The sequence below is a fragment of the Triticum urartu genome, chromosome 1, assembly GCF_003073215.2.
Source record: "Triticum urartu cultivar G1812 chromosome 1, Tu2.1, whole genome shotgun sequence".
NCBI classification, from domain to species: domain Eukaryota; kingdom Viridiplantae; phylum Streptophyta; class Magnoliopsida; order Poales; family Poaceae; genus Triticum; species Triticum urartu.
Window position 1 is genome coordinate 71,560,982 of NC_053022.1, and position 17,055 is coordinate 71,578,036.

Consider the following 17,055-nt stretch of genomic DNA (forward strand, 5'->3'; position numbering starts at 1 on the left):
GGAGGCGGCTGCAGCGGGTGGGCGGCGACTACGGTAGGTGAAGGCAGCGGGGCGGCGACGACACGGCGCGGGAGGAGGCGCGGGCGCGGCAGCGGGATAGGGCGGCGCGGGCACGAGCGCGGCAGAGAGCGGAAGCGGGCAGCACGGGGCAGCGGTGGCGTGGGGTGGGAGAGGCGCGGCAGAGAGCGGAAGCGGGCAGCACGGGGCGGCGGTGGCGCGGGGTGGGAGAGGCGCGGCAGCAGTGGGGTGCGGCGGAGGTGGGGAGCGGCGGCGGTGGCATAGGGGAGAGGCGCGGCGGCGGCTTCGCCCTAGGTCAGGATCTTCAGAGATGATACCATGTAGACGGGAAACATTGCAATACAATTGACGTTGTATTGATAGGGTGCTGGTGCATGTATATATAATTATAAGAGAAGACCTCTACCTCAACTATACAAGACTAGGAGGTAGGCCACAACTCCAATATAAATGCAACACAAAATACAACTCAACATTTAGGCTGATATTTACTATGAGAGAAATGTCACATATTTTTATATAATGAACAATATCATATATCCTAACAGGTCATTTATGGAGAATAATTGTCAGCAAGTGATCTATAGGTAAGCCTAAAACATGATGCCAATTTATTAAAATTAGGATGTGATTCGTTGTACTAAAAAGCATTATGCCAGTCACTTTGACTAAAAACAATCCACGTATCTAGAAGCTAACCAATGAATATACATTGCCTATGAGCTTATCTTTTCCTAATAATAAAGCGACTATCGCTTCTGCCCGTTAACTCACCGTTGTGGCGTTTTTGCAAAAACCACCTTGTGGTTTTCTATAGTTGAACCCGCGGTCTTTGTGTAAGTGGCTGACCTAAGAAAACATTTCAATTTTACAAAGAAGATCCTATAGTTTGTTATATTAAACCCGCAGTCCATATGTCTGGTTTTATTGACAAAATTGACAAATTTGACCTAGGGATGAAATCAAATCACAGAATGAACTGCCCGTAAAACTATTTCACGTGGCTGACCTTTTTATGTGACGTCCGACACGAAGGCGCCACACTACACTGTGCAAGGCCTCACAGATAGGCGCTACACACCTTGCCAGCGTCGCACCCGCGTGATCCGAAAATTATTAAGTTAGTGTGAAGCGCTTGAGAGCTAGGCGCCACACTATACAGTGTAGCACCTAGCTTCTAGACGTTGCACTAGCGGTTGCTTCATTCTGTAGTGCAACCACTAGTGCAGCGCCTGAGAGCTAGGCGCCACACTATACAGTGCAGCGCCTAGCTCTTAGGCTCTTCACGGTGACATAGCAATTTTTAGGCAATCTGAGGTGCAACGCTGGTCAGGCGTGTAGCGCCTATCTGTGAGGCGTTGCACAGTGTAGTGTGACACCTTCGTGTAGGGCGTCACACAAAAAGGTCAGCTGCGTGAAATAGTTTCTTAGGCAGTTCATTTTGTAATTTGATTTTGTCCACAGGTCAAATTTGTCAAATTTGCCGGTTTTATTAATCAGGGTCGGGTCAACGCGGTGGCGCATTGCAGAATGGCGGCGGCAGCTGGAGCTTGCAGGGGCCGGATCCATGCGTGGTAGGGGCTGGGGAGGCAGACCCGGAGGCGGGCGGCATGGCGGGAATCGCCGGTGACGACGAGGAAGGCTGGAGCGCGCCTTCCCGGGTGGGTTCATGGGATCCACGGCTATTGGGCAGAGAGGAGACAAGGAGGCGTGGGAGAGAAGAAGGGAGAAAGGAAGAGCGGTGTGGCGACCTAGGCAGGAGCTCGCCGGAGCCGGGCGATGGCGGACGGGCGCGGGAGATGGAGGGATCCCATGCAGCGGCTCGAAGTCCTTGCTCGTGGCGTCGACGGCTGGGCGTGCGACGACACAGAGCCCTCCCGTTGCTACGGCGTCCGGTGGAGTGCCCTGAGGGCGCGGATGCTGCTGCTACACCAGCACCACCAGCCCAAGGTCAGCCTCCTCCACCTCGTTCTGTAGCGCTACTCCCGTCTCGCACCATGCTGCCTTACTTATGCCCCTTTGGATTGGAGAGCATGTGCTCTCAACTCTGCTGGGCCAGCTGTGCTCTGTTGCATGCGAACAAGGGAGAAGAGTGAGCTTGTTGATTCTTCTTACCTGTAGCTCCAACACGAAAGCCAGCCAATCGACTCTTGATAGCAGAACACAAGCAATACAAGTAAACAGAATTCTAAGACAGCCAAGGTGGATGATAGTAGCGGAAGTAATTACTGAAGAAATGTTTACGCAAAGAACATTCATTTTCACATCACTTGGGTGCTGGTTCAGGCTGATGTGTGCATCTCCAAACGAAGAAGAAGCAGATATCCACTAAGAAGAAACTCATCTGAGTTCTCAAGTTCAAATCAAATTGGCCAGCTACGTTTCAAAGGTAACATCTATATAATACCTAAGATGATGGTTTGATGTGTATATTAGAAGAAATCGCACACAATAGATGCAGTTAGTATTTTGAAATCAAGGTAGAAGTGTTTTGTCATAAGCTTTCAAATGGTACCTATTTTGGTCAATCTGAATTCAATTTTAAAAGTACAACAAGAACATGATGTTGTCTGTCAGTTTTAACCATGTGCAGAGTTCTGTTTAGCATCAATATATCTATTTCGAGATAGAAATAATTTGGGGCTCATCATGTTTCCAGTATGAGATGTGGTTGGGCTTGCATCCCCTATGCCAAGCCTACCGAGTTCACTAAAGCAACAAGCAGGGGATCACCTTGATGCATATCGCCATCACATTCAGACCCAAAGATCTGGGAGCTGCAGTCTAGGCATGATTAACTGGGCAGTGCCAAAGTGAAGCTTCCGGATGGTGGTGACAACAATGGTGGCTGGAGGCGACGGGGCTAGCAGCGTTTCACGGTAGGGCGCGTGGCCAGTGCTTGTGGCGGTTGTGGATGATGAAGTACTGGACCTGCGATGGACGACCATCCGCAAGATCTACATCATCATCTTTGGGTCAGTTCGCCATGAAGGCCATTCTACGAACGAGGTTGTTCAAATATTATGTTTTCTGATTATTTGCACATGTGACTATTAGTGCTAATGCTACAACCGAAGCCTAGAAATTTCTACTCACCATGCACGACCAAATATGGTGCCGAGACTTCACATCTAGCTTGCACACATTAGTAGCAATTTCTACACATGTTTGAAACGAGTGATTCACAGTTTCCAGAGTGATGTTTTGAGGTCTATTAAGTGTTACTGTCTTCTTTAATATTGGGTCCCCTAATCTTCATTTTAGTTGCTCTCCTCGAAGACATGATCACATTTTAAAAAAAAGGGAAGACAAGTCACATTTATAAATGTTATTGAAGTCTGGCATGGTTTTATTTTCATAAATGGATGATCTACTCTACTCCGTTGCACCTTATGTTCTCTTGTGATATCTGGAGATTTTGTTGGATGTTCTTCCAATTACCGAATCTGGAGCTAAATGTGTACTGTTTACTCATATTGTTAACCCAGGTAAATATGAGATCCCTGAGTTTTGTGGCAGCACGGAGCCACGGAGCGTTTCTTCCCTACGTCACCCCTCCACACCTTAATAATAACTCATTTGAAGGTTAGTCAAACATTTTAAATTATGATGACGCCACAGATCTTCGTATGTTGTATGTGGACGAACTACAAATAGATTAAGTCTTGTTCACGTCCCTCCTCGATCATGTACAGTTGTACTTCTATTCTAGGATTTCAACTCTGCACTCCATTCTGCATCCTGAATATTCAGAGTCTCGAGTTTGCATGAGTCTCAATTTGATTAAATGAACAGGTCAGTAAGATAGATTTTTGGTCGAGGATAGGTTGAACAGGTCTGTAGATGCTTAACAATGTTGTTCTTTTGACTTTGAGTATGGATAGCATGTCGTGTCAACCTTCGGTCAAAATTAGAAGATGCTTGATTGAACTCATTGCTCAATGCACTGACACCAATCTCATGTTTAGGATGTTTGTGCTCATTTGGGCATGATCAATGTACACTAAAAGTTTTGAGTCCAACAATCCACCTTCCAAAACATCTAGGCAGAAACTAAAGCATATTGAGATGTAGCATAGAAATCTTCAAAGTAGTATGCTATCTTTTTGTGATGGTATAATTTACAAGGCTGTTCCAGGCAAATCAATCCGTCGAATATCTGTTTTCCCTTCATTGATTTTTACATACAAGGAGATCGCACAGAATCACCCTCAAACTGACAACTCTTACATTTTAGGAGCCCACTCACACTCTTGCTAACGCCCAGCTGCAGCAAGAACGACGCCGGTGGCAAGCAGGAGCGATGGGGATACCAGCCGTCAAGAGCGACGAAGGATGGCGGTGGTCGGTGTCCACAGGTGATGCACGCCCTAACGCTGAGCAAGCCTCAGCAGGTGGCACAACCGCGTTGCCGACTTGCCGGTGAAGCAAAAAGAATAAGGTTGATGGGAATGGGAAGAGGCTAGCAATGGCAAAAGGGACAGAAATATTTTTAAAATTTTAGTGGCATTTTGAGAGAATACCTAGCAAAGACAAAGGGAAGAGAGCTTTGGATCGCATAAGAGTATTAGTGCTCATTGTTAAGTGTGTATAGAATATTAGATTTTGCATCAAATTTTATTATGCTCTAAAGTTCATCCCACCTTGATTTTTTTCGCCCTCCGCCACCGATGTCAGTAGCAATGATATTCTATATAGTACATCTATTCCTCTCTTATAAGTGAAGAGCGATAGAGGAATGACGATGGCGACGCGCTCCCGCGACCCCGATGGCGACGCGCCGCCCGCGGCCATGGCCCAGCCGCTTGTGCCCCTGGCTAGCTCCGCCCCGGCCGCCGGCGCTGCAGCGCTGTCCCCCACCGCCCCTGCATCTCTGGTCGGGGACTCGCTCCCCCCGCCCCTCGCCGTTCCTGCCATGGTGGTGGCGCCGCTGCGCTGGGCTGATGTGGCGGAGGATGATGACGCCGCTGCCGGCCGCCCCATCGTCCGGCGATATCCGCCGGCTCATAGAGCAGCGCCTCGCTCGGGGATGGTGGCCTCACCGTGGCACGGGTGTCCGTCCCCCCCCCATCGGCTCGTCGGCTCCCCCCGCTCCCCCTCCTGCCGACTCCGTGCAAAAGGGACGCCCTTGGGTCTAGGACCGCTCGCCGCCGCCGCGCTCTAGCGTGGGGCGTCGTCGCGGGGCAGTCCGACTGGGCCATGCCCGGCGCTCTTGGCGCCCCGCCGCGGCCGCCGTCCTGCCCGCCGCTCCCTTGTCGCCGGCTGCTTCGTCGATGTTTGCCCGTAAATCCCCATTCTGCCCGTTCATCGCTGCGTTCGGGTCCTTGTCGCTTCGGTTCTCCCCCAGCCGTTCCCTGCGATGCCCTTGGCTCCCCCTTGCCCCTACGCTGACGCCGGCACCGGCCGTGGCGGTGGCCGCAGCTTCAGGGGAAACCCTAGGTGCTGTCGCCCCGCATCGTAGGCTGGGCCGCGTGGCTGTGGGCCTCGGGGCTTCTAGGTCTGGTGTTGGGCCGTCTACGGGTGTGGCTCCGCCTACGGGCCAGCCCAATTTGGCTTGGTCCGGGGCCGGGCCGGCCTGCCTGGCCATCCGGCCTATTTGGCCGCCGGCTGGGTTCCCTCGGCCGCCCAGTTCGTCCCCTCCCGCCCCAGTTCCAACCCTAACCCTCGTCCCATCCATCCCCGCCGCCGGTGCCGTTCGCCACCTCTCCCCGCCGCCGCCCTCTGCCGGCATGCCCTGGGACTGGAACGATGCGGGTCCGCGCCCCAAGCGCCACGCCGATGAGCGCTGGCCCGACGCCTCCCGCATAGATGACCGGCGTGACCCATCCCGACCCTCCCCCGATGCTCTCTGGCACGAGGCCGACCTCCGCCGGCAACTCTCTGGCCGCGGAGACCGTCGGTCTCCTCCCCGCGATGCTCACCGGTCCCCCTCTCACCGTTCGCCCGGCCGGTCGGACCACCGTAGCCGGTCCTGGACGCCGCCTCCACCAGCTGACTGGCGCGACCAGCGCCGCCGTTCGCCCTCCCGGTGCGCAGGCGGGACACCAGCCGATCCCCGGCGGGCAGCGGTCGCCCTTGGTCCCCTGACCGCATCCAGCCCTCTGCCCCGCAAGGCCCTCCAGCCCCTCTGGCCAGACGCGCCGATACCAGCCCCCGCGAGGGGAACCGAGCTTCCCCCCATTGGCAATGGTGCTGGCCGCGGTCGGCCGGGCGGCAAGCATAAAAAGAAGAGGGGCTTGGGGCGTACCAATGTCGCGGCCCCGGCCATTGGCTCCTCTCTGGACCGGGCGACATCTACAACAACCGTGCTTCTCCCTGATGACTGCATCTCCGACCTCGTCAAGTGCTTCAACAGTGGCCTCTTCAGCCACTTCCAGGTGGCATGTACGCGGCCCCAGGGCTGCTACCTCTGCTCGGATCCGGACCACCCGGCGATCCTTTGCCCCGACCGCCCGGTGGCAGAGGAGTTGATGATGTACGGGCATGGGATTGAGGGCCTTGGCTTCTTCCACATCGAGGTGCCTGACATCCCTCCCCCTCACCATCGCTCCTCGCGATTGTCACCGTGAGGGATAGGGTCGCCTCACCGGAGATGATAGAGGCCGAGCTCAACCACCTCTATGTTGGGGAATGTAGTAATTTCAAAATATTCCTACGCACACGCAAGATCATGGTGATGCATAGCAACGAGAGGGGAGAGTATCGTCTACGTACCCTCGTAGACCGTAAGCGGAAGCATTATGAGAACGCGGTTGATGTAGTCATACGTCTATCGAACGTACGGCACCTCCGAGTTCAGCACACGTTCAGCTCGATGACGTCCCACGAACTCCGATCCAGCAGAGCTTCATGGGAGAGTTTCGTCAGCACGACGGCGTGATGATGGTGATGATGTTGCTACCAATGCAGGGCTTCGCTTAAGCACCGCTACGATATGATCGAGGTGGATTATGGTGGAGGGGGGCACCGCACATGGCTTGGAACAATCAACTTGTGTGTCCTAGGGTGCCCCCTACCCCCGTGTATAAAGGAGCAAGGGGGAAGGTCGGTCGGCCCTTGCAGGGCGTGCCAGGACGAGGAGTCCTCCACCTAGTAGGAGTAGGAATCCCCTTTCCTACTCCTACTAGGAGGGGGAAAGGAAGGAGGAGAGGGAGAAGGAAGGAGAGGGAGGAAAGGAGGAAAGGGGGGCCGGCCCCCTAGTCCAATTCGGTTTCGGCTAGGGGGCCGCACGCCCTACCCTATCCTGCCTCCTCTCTTCCACCATTTGGCCCATGAGGCCCAATACTTCTTCCCTTGTATTCCCGTAACTCCCCGGTACTCCGAAAAATACCCAAATCACTCGGAACCTTTCTGATGTCCGAATATAGTCGTCCAATATATCGATCTTTACGTCTCGACCATTTCGAGACTCCTCGTCATGTCCCCGATCTCATCCGGGACTCCGAACTACCTTCGGTACATCAAATCACATAAACTCATAATACCGATCGTCACCGAACGTTAAGCGTGTGGACCCTACGGGTTCGAGAACTATGTAGACATGACCGAGACACGTCTTCGGTCAATAATCAATAGCGACACCTGGATGTTCATATTGGCTCCTACATATTCTACGAAGATCTTTATCGGTCAAACCGCATAATAACATACGTTGTTCCCTTTGTCATCGGTATGTTACTTGCCCAAGATTCGATCGTTGGTATCTCAATACCTAGCTCAATCTCGTTACCAAGTCTCTTTACTCGTTCTGTAATGCATCATCCCGCAACTAACTCATTAGTTGCTTTCCTTGCAAGGCTTATAGTGATGTGCATTACCGAGAGGGCCCAAAGATACCTCTCCAACAATCGGAGTGAAAAATCCTAATCTCGATCTATGCCAACTCAACAAGTACCATCGGAGACACCTGTAGAGCACATTTATAATCACCCAGTTACGTTGTGACATTTGGTAGCACACAAAGTGTTCCTCCGGTAATCGGGAGTTGCATTATCTCATAGTCATAGGAACATGTATAAGTCATGAAGAAAGCAATAGTAGTAAACTAAAACGATCAAGTGCTAAGCTAACGGAATGGGTCAAATCAATCACATCATTATCTAATGATGTCATCCCGTTAATCAAATGACAACTCATGTCTATGGTTAGGAGACATAACCATCATTGATTCAATGAGCTAGTCAAGTAGAGGCATACTAGTGACACTCTGTTTGTCTATGTATTCACACATGTACTAAGTTTCCGGTTAATACAATTCTAGCTTGAATAATAAACATTTATCATGATATAAGGAAATATAAATAACAACTTTATTATTGCCTCTAGGGAATATTTCCTTTAGTATCCCACTTGCACTAGAGTCAATAATCTAGTTCACATTGTCATGTGATTTAACACCAATAGTTCACATCTTTATGTGATTAGTTCACATCTCCATGTGACTAACACCCAAAGGGTTTACTAGAGTTAATAATCTAGTTCACATCGCTATGTGATTAACACCCAAAGAGTGATCATGTTTTGCTTGTGAGAGAAATTTAGTCAACGGGTCTGCAATATTCAGATACGTATGTATTTCGCAAATTTCTATGTCTACAATGCTCTGCACAGAGCTACTCTAGCTAATTGCTCCCACTTTCAATATGTATCCAGATCGTGACATAGAGTCATCTAGATCGATGTAAAAAGCTTGCATCGAAGTAACTCTTTACGACGAACTCTTTTATCACCTCCATAACCGAGAAATATTTCCTTAGTCCTCTGAGGATAATTTTGACCGCTTTCTAATGATCTCCTCCTAGATCACTATTGTACTCCCTTGCCAGAATCATGCTAAGGTATACAATAGGACTAGTAAACAGCATAGCATACTTTATAGAACCTATGACTGAGGCATAGGGAATGACTTTTCATTCTCTTTGTATTTTCTGCTGTGGTCGGGTTTTGAGTCTTTACTCAACTTCACACCTTACAACATAGGCAAGAACTCCTTCTTTGACTTTTCCATTTTGAACTACTTCAAAATCTTGTCAAGGTATGTACTCATTGAAAATATATCAAGCGTCTTGATCCATCTCTATAGATCTTGATGCTCAATATGTAAGTAGCTTCATCGAGGTCTTTCTTTGAAAAACTTTTTTCAAACACTCCTTTATACTTTCCAGAAAATTCTACATTATTTTTGATCAACGATATGTCATTCACATATACTTATCTAAAATGTTGAAGTGCTCCCACTCACTTTCTTGTAAATACAGGCTTCACCGCAAGTCTGTATAAAACCATATGCTTTGATCACTTTATCAAAGCGTATATTCCAATTCCAAGATGCTTGCACTAGTCCATAGATGGATCGCTGGAGCTTGATCACTTTGTTAGCACCTTTAGGATCGACAAAACCTTTTGGTTGCATCATATACAACTTTTCTTTTAAGAAATCCATGAAGGAATACAGTTTTGACATCCATTTGCCAGATTTCATAAAATGCGGCAACTGCTAACATGATTCGGACAGACTTTTAAGCATCAATACGAGTGAGAAAATCTCATCGTAGTCAACACCTTGATCTTGTCAAAAATGTTTTGCGACAATTCGAGCTTTGTAGATAGTAACACTACTATCATCGTCCGTCTTCCTCTTGAAGATCCATTTATTCTCAATGACTCACCGATCATCGGGCAAGTAAATCAAAGTCCATACTTTGTTCTCATACATGGATCCCATCACAGATTTCATGGCCTCAAGCCATTTCGCGGAATCTGGGCTCATCATCGCTTCCTCATAGTTCGTAGGTTCGTCATGGTCAAGTAACATGACATCCAGAACAGGATTACCGTACCACTCTGGTGCGGATCTCACTCTGGTTGACCTACGAGGTTTGGTAGTAACTTGATCTGAAGTTGCATGATCATCATCATTAGCTTCCTCACTAACTGGTGTAGGAGTCATAGGAACAGATTTCTGTGATAAACTACTTTCCAATAAGGGAGCAGGTATAGTTACCTCATCAAGTTCTACTTTCCTCCCACTCACTTCTTTCGAGAGAAACTCCCTCTCTAGAAAGGATCGTTTCTTAGCAACAAATGTCTTGCCTTCGGATCTGTGATAGAAGGTGTACCCAACTGTCTCCTTTGGGTATCCTATGAAGACACATTTCACCGATTTGGGTTTGAGCTTATCAGGATGGAACTTTTTCACATAAGCATCGCAACCCAAAACTTTAAGAAACGACAACTTTGGTTTCTTGCCAAGCCACATTTCATATGACGTAGTCTCAACGGATTTAGATGGTGCCCTATTTAACGTGAATGCACCTGTCTCTAATGCATAACCCCAAAACGATAGTGGTAAATCGGTAAGATACATCATAGATTGCACCATATCTAATAAAGTACGGTTACGATGTTCGGACACACCATTACACTGTGGTGTTCTAGGCGGCGTAAGTTGCGAAACTATTCCGCATTGTTTCAAATGAAGACCAAACTCGTAACTCAAATATTCTCCTCTACGATCAGATTGTAGAAACTTTATTTTCTTGTTACGATGATTTCCCACTTCACTCTGAAATTATTTGAACTTTTGAAATGTTTCAGATTTATGTTTCATCAAAAAGATATACCCATATCTTACTCAAATCATCTGTGAAGGTTAGAAAATAACGATACCTATCGCGAGCCTCAACACTCATCGGACTGAATACATCAGTATGTATTATTTCCAACAAGTCTGTTGCTCGCTCCATTGTTCCGGAGAAAAGAGTCTTAGTCATCTTGCCCATGAGGCATGGTTCGCACGCATCAACTGATTCATAATCAAGTGATTCCAAAAGCCCATCAGCATGGATTTTCTTCATGCGCTTTACACCAATGTGACCTAAACGGCAGTGCCACAAATACGTTGCACTATCATTATTAACTTTGCATCTTTTGGCTTCAATATTATGAATATGTGTATCACTACGATCGAGATTCAATAAACCATTCACCTTGGGTGTATGACCATTGAAGTTTTATTCATGTAAATAGAACAATAATTATTCTCTGACTTTAAATGAATAACCGTATTGCAACAAACATGATCAAATCATATTCATGCTTAACGCAAACACCAAATAACATTTATTTAGGTTCAATACTAATCCCGAAAGTATAGGTAGTCTGCGATGATGATCATATCAATCTTGGAACCACTTCCAACACACATCGTCACTTCACCCTTAACTAGTCTTTGTTCATTCTGCAACTCCCGTTTCGAGTTACTAATCTCAGCAACTGAACTAGTATCAAATACTGAGGGGTTGCTATAAACACTAGTAAAGTACACATCAATAACATGTATATCAAATATACCTTTTTTCACTTTGCCATCCTTCTTACACTACAAAAAAATACACTTCCATGATGATACGTGTTTGTCACAGTAGATCGCGTTTTTTGTCATGCATGTACATCCATGACAAATTTATGACAGAATCAAGATAGTCATACTTGTGCTGTCGTAGAAGTGTTCCATGACATTACCAAAATTATCATCACGGGAGTGTCCACTTCCATAACGATAAATCGCGCGTCACAGAAGTGCTTTCATCAAGGGTGACCGACATGTGGCATCCACCGTAACGGAACGCCGTTAAGCTACCGGGTCGTGTTTTGGATCCGATAACCCGTTAACAGCCCCGACCAATGGGAAATTTCCACGTGTAAAATTCTTATCGGCCGGACGAAATACGTGTCAGCTCGTCAGTGGGTCAGATAGGCGCCTATGATATGTCGACACGTGCCACGACCCACCACTGGCCCATTTAGCTTACAAAGCCGGCCCGTTTGACTTGGTCAAAAGTTAACGGGCTAGCCCATGAAATTCTGTTAACGGTCTCTTCGCTAATAGCCCATTTTACGGCCCGTTAATTCACGGCCCGTTAGGCCCTAAAGGAAATCGACCCAACAACGTCATGTGGGCCATCGAATATAACACCAGCCCATTTCACTTTCGGCCCATGTATGGCCCACGACGTCTTTCGGCCCATATGAGACCTTCGTATCTTTCGGCCCATTACAGGCCCACAGTGACTGTCGTGGAATTGTCACGGCAGATGTCCTTAGAGTTAGGACTTAGTCGCGAGGCCAACGCATCTACGTGGTAGCTTGAGAGGGGTTGAACGGGACGAGAGACGCGAGGTTTTACCCAGGTTCGGCCCCTCATGGTGGAGGTAAAAGCCTACGTCCTGCTTCATTGATATTGATGATGATGATCATGATTACAAGAGTGCTCTATCTTGAGAGCTATTGTCTAAACCTAACTTGTCCAACTTGTGGAACTTTTCAATCTTGTCCCCTTTTGGGGAGCCCTGCCCCTCCTTATATATGTTGAAGGGGCGGTTTACATGTGGAGTCCTATTAGGATTAGGACTAGTCTGTCTCTAATACAAACCGGATACAAGTCCAGGTCTTAGCTCCTTGTAAGATAATATTCCTCCTGCCTTTCCTCTTAAACCGGCCCACCATTAAACGTGAACCGGCCTTCTGGGTCTTGGGCCTTGTCATCTGTCTGTCCCGCACGCCGGATCACCAGTGAGTCATAATGACCAAGTGGGTTGCTTGTAAACCGCCAGGTCAAGGTGGGTCGCCAGTAACTCGCCAAGTGTCAGCGGGGTCTTCAGATAATCCACCAAGTCTGGCCGGGTTAACTTCTGGCCGGTTTACACCGCCAATCATGTAAACCGCCAATCCTCTGGCGGTTTACCAATGAAACGCCTAGTCCGGCCGGGTTATACTTCCGGCCGGTTTACGCCGCGGGGTATATCCCCGACATTAGCCCCCAAGTTTAGCTTGGATTTATTCATGGTAAACTTATGCTGCAAAATAAACACAAGAACAAATTTGACAGGTTATGCTCCGGGTTAAGAATTTTTGTAAACCGGTACCTGATCATCCTTAAGTCCTTGTTATTTCCTCCTTCTGGGAAATCCAGGTCAACAGACCAGCTTCGTAATCAATTTGCCGACATTGGTCTGATATCCAGCCGGTTTGAAGATATAAAACTTGCCGGTTTAATATTACCAAAATGGTCGGTTTATAAATATTGATGGCGCCGGGTCATAATTGTTGTCGACACCGGGTTATGTAATTGATCTTCCTGATTTGCTCAAAACTGATAAAATGAAGATATTCCTCCTTTATATGCATAATACCTGTAGCCCCCAAGTCTTAAGAGGAGAACATAGTGATAACTTAAGACTTGCTCCAATAAGTGTTTCAACCTTGAAGAAATCCGGTTTGTTCATCTCAAAACTGAATACTCCATATATGTAGCCCCCAAGTGCTGGGTTGTCATGCTTGCAGCAACCTGGGACCTGTAATTGCTTGATGCTCATAAAAACTTCAACCAGTGTAGCCCCCAAGGGCCGGGTCATTATGCAATAATGAGCAGGGACTTTGTAAATATAATCTTGTAAACTTTGAACAGCAACGTGTAGCCCCCAAGGGCCGGCTTAGTAAGATAATACTGAACCGGGACTTGATATATATACTTTAATGAAAATAACATATTATAATGTAGCTTCCATCATAGGGCTTGAACCCACGACCTCCATTCATTCAGCTAGCGTTGCTAACCAACATTAAGAGCTTTGTGCTTTACCAACTGAGCAATTGATTCTTCAATATTATGGACGAAAACTTGTGTACCTTGAATTGTTGACAGGAGCAATTGGTAGCCCCCAAGGGCCGGCTCATTATAATATGATGCGTCGGGTCTTCAATAAGACTAGTAAAAAATGACTTTGCATTAGCCCCCAAGTGTCATGATGCATGCTTGCAGCGACATGAGACTTGCATGTAATCTTGATTTGAATAATGTAGCCCCCAAGTGCCGGGTTGTAAGATTGCAGCGACTCGGGACTATTCATTCCATTGTAGAATAAATCATATCCTTTGATAAAATAATAGCCATTGTGCTAAAGCGACTTTGAAAACTCAATAATATTGGTTATTAATAACCATAAAAATCCAGCCATGTTGGCTATTCAAGATAACATAATCCAATGATTTATAAGCGCATGATTCCAATGGCGCAATCCAAATATATATACTAGCGACTTATAGTCCAAAGCCAGGCCGGTTTAACAAAGCTGTCTCTGCATACAACAAGTTTAAAGTGTCCTGGCGGTTTACCGCCGGACGGGTCATAATGCCCAACATATAACCCGGGTTTATAACCAAGGCTGCACTTAAGAATAATCAAATATGAAATATATCATACCTTTGACATTGAATCACATTGTTGGTTTTACCAACTTTTTGTAGTAAAGGTGATAACCCCATTCTTGAGTACTGATAATTCCTTCCATACTATGCCGGTTTATGATAAAACCATACCGGGTTGTGATAAACACCGGTTTAACCATATATAATACTGGCGACTCATAGTCAAACCAGACCGGGCTGATAGTCTCCGGGTTATAATTTGATCGTGTACTGACAGCTTGTAGTTGAAAGCCGATCCGGGTTGATAAACACCGGTTTACTCCATAATAGGATGGTAACTTAAAACCAAACCGGGCAGATAGTCTCTGGATTAAGATTGGACCGTGTTCCGTCAATTTGTAATTTGACAGTCGAACCGGTTTAAGAATTGTCAGTTTAAAAAACGCAATAAAAAGAAAGAAATATCTTTCAAAGAAAAATGTGAAGCAAAGGCAATGACAAAACCGTTTGCAAAAAGAGGCTTATTTGAGCTGATCAGATGGCGTTACCATGGTCGGACACGACCAAGCTCCCGATAGGTGTAGCTATGGTTCAAGTCAGCCAGGTCCCCAAATGAAACCGTGGCATTTATGCCGATCAAGTGGCATGGCAATGGTTCGGGTTCGACCAAGCCCCCAAGTGATTCTGTGGCCTTAGGCCGATCAAGAGGCATGACTGGTTTAGACGTGACCAAGTCCCCAAGTGATCTGGTGGCTCTCGCCCATCAAGAGGTATTGCATTGGTTCGGACACGACCAAGCCCCCAAGTGATGTTTATAAAATTTTCAAGGGGTAAACCGGAGGCCGCTTTAAAACAGAACAACTCCGTGTAACCACGCATGATGTAAAAGAGCAGAGACCCCACTTTATGAAGCAGACGCCCCCACGTGATCAATAATATGTCAGGCCAGTAAGGCAGGATACCCATGTTTGAACCGCGCATCGTGGCAGTAGGTCCTCTTCGGCAATTTTTAATTTTTTGCAAGAGATAAATCCTTCTTGAACCGGATGTTAAACCGGATATTGAGAGCTTCAAAGCTTTGTGGGAGATCTCTTTCCCTTGAACCAGATTTTAAACCGGAACCTTCATTTTCAGCCGGAAATTTTATGACGGCCTTGAAACTCAAACTTGCGAGAAGTTAATTCCTTTTTGAACCGGACATTGTTAAACCGGATTTGAGCGCTTCAGAGCTTTGTGGGAGAAAGATGTCTCTTGAGCCAGATTCTAAACCGGAGTCATTTCTAATGACCTGGAACTTCTTCATCGAGCCGGGATTTTATAACTGTCATATACTTTCTAAACCTGAAATTTTCTGACGGCCTTTAAACTTTCATCAATATAACAGTAGCCTCCGGGACCGGGTTATCCTTCCCTCCATCGTCTTGGGGTTCTTAAATTTGCTGAAACTGGCAAGATTCGCTTATTCATGTCATCATAGCCCCCGAGTCTCAAAGGTGACTCGAGGAGTTGGCTTGAGACTCTCCATATTTGACCGTGATATAAACCGGCATAACTTGTATATCATTGGCGTTGATAGCACGATGTGAATCCATAGAAGGTTGAGGTGACTGCGGCGGGTTGTAAATGATCCCATATGAGCCGTGTCAGCAACTCGGCCAATGGTTCCTTCCAACTGGCGATTTGAAGTTAATCAAAACTGTAGTGGCGGTGACTTGTGCGCCCAATAAACAGCTCATGCAGACAGGTGCGGCCCGGTATGTTGATGTAGACCAGGCCGCGAGAGACGGACGACAAAGACGGCCGCAGCTTCAGAGACGGCACAGCCAGATGAGTCGGCCGCGGCGTAGTAAGTCGGCGCGGACGGGAGAGTCAGCCGCGGGAGTTGTAAACTGGCACGGACGGAGAGCCGCCTGCGGGTATTGTGAACCGGCGCGGACGGGGAGTCGCCTGCGGGCATTGTAAGCCAGCGTAGATGGAGAACCGGCCGCGTGTTGATGTAAACCGGACCACAGGCGGTTTGCGCGCGTCCATTGAGCAGTGCGGAATGGTCAAAAGCCAGTATAATGACGCCAGTGCGCGCTCCATATGCATGGTGTAACACCAATGTTGTGGCGAATAATTGTCCTGCATATAAAAATATGCAAAACCAACGTAATTGTTCTTTTTACAAAAACAATATATATCAAAAATAGACTTAGATAGATGTCACCTGATTTGTTTGGACGATGGATGATCTGTTTATCGCAACAGAGGTGGCTCAGGCAGACCACTGACTCAATATAGTTCCGGCGGCTCAGGAAGACCGGCGACTTAATGTAACCCCGGCGGCTCAACGCGGCTCCAGCGAGTTGATGTAGATTAAGCTGCATAGACTGCAACCTTTGATAATGCATAATGCCGGTCTCCACGTGGAATAGTAGTCCACCAATAAGTAATTAAAGCAGCCTTGACGTGATTGATCCAGTAGTACTTTGCTTCTTGCTTTGACTAACTTTGACTGCCATTGATCTGCTTGAAAATTTGATAGTTGTACTTGCCCACTGGGACTCCTGCCCAGGGCCATGGATCAACCATGACAGCTGGGTGCAGGGCAACGAAAGTAAGGTAATAGCCACTTGCTCCTTGTCCTCCATCCTCGCATCACTGACTCCAATATATATATATATGCAAGAAAGGTCCAACCAGTCCAAATCAGAGATAGGCGGCAGCGGCGGCTCAAGAAAAAATCGCAGGGTGACAACGGCGGCCTAGCGCGGTCATGGCAAAATCTGACTCTGTGTGATCCAATCCTTCTCCGGGTCGTGGTCATGTCCACGGTAGTAGCGGAGT

General features: G+C 47.5%; 1 long non-coding RNA gene across 3 annotated transcripts; it reads left to right on the forward strand.

Moving 5' to 3' along the window:
* The first annotated feature begins 1,525 nt into the window (after positions 1 to 1,525).
* Positions 1,526 to 4,681, forward strand: LOC125548259. 3 transcript variants are annotated; one of them, XR_007300966.1, is made up of 5 exons: positions 1,526 to 1,968; positions 2,140 to 2,407; positions 2,678 to 3,027; positions 3,507 to 3,603; positions 4,256 to 4,681. It is a non-coding gene; the product is annotated as an uncharacterized LOC125548259 (long non-coding RNA). The 3 variants fall into 3 exon arrangements; XR_007300960.1 differs by having other exon boundaries at positions 1,527 to 2,407; XR_007300965.1 differs by having other exon boundaries at positions 1,527 to 2,407; positions 4,286 to 4,681.
* The last annotated feature ends 12,374 nt before the right edge of the window (positions 4,682 to 17,055 follow it).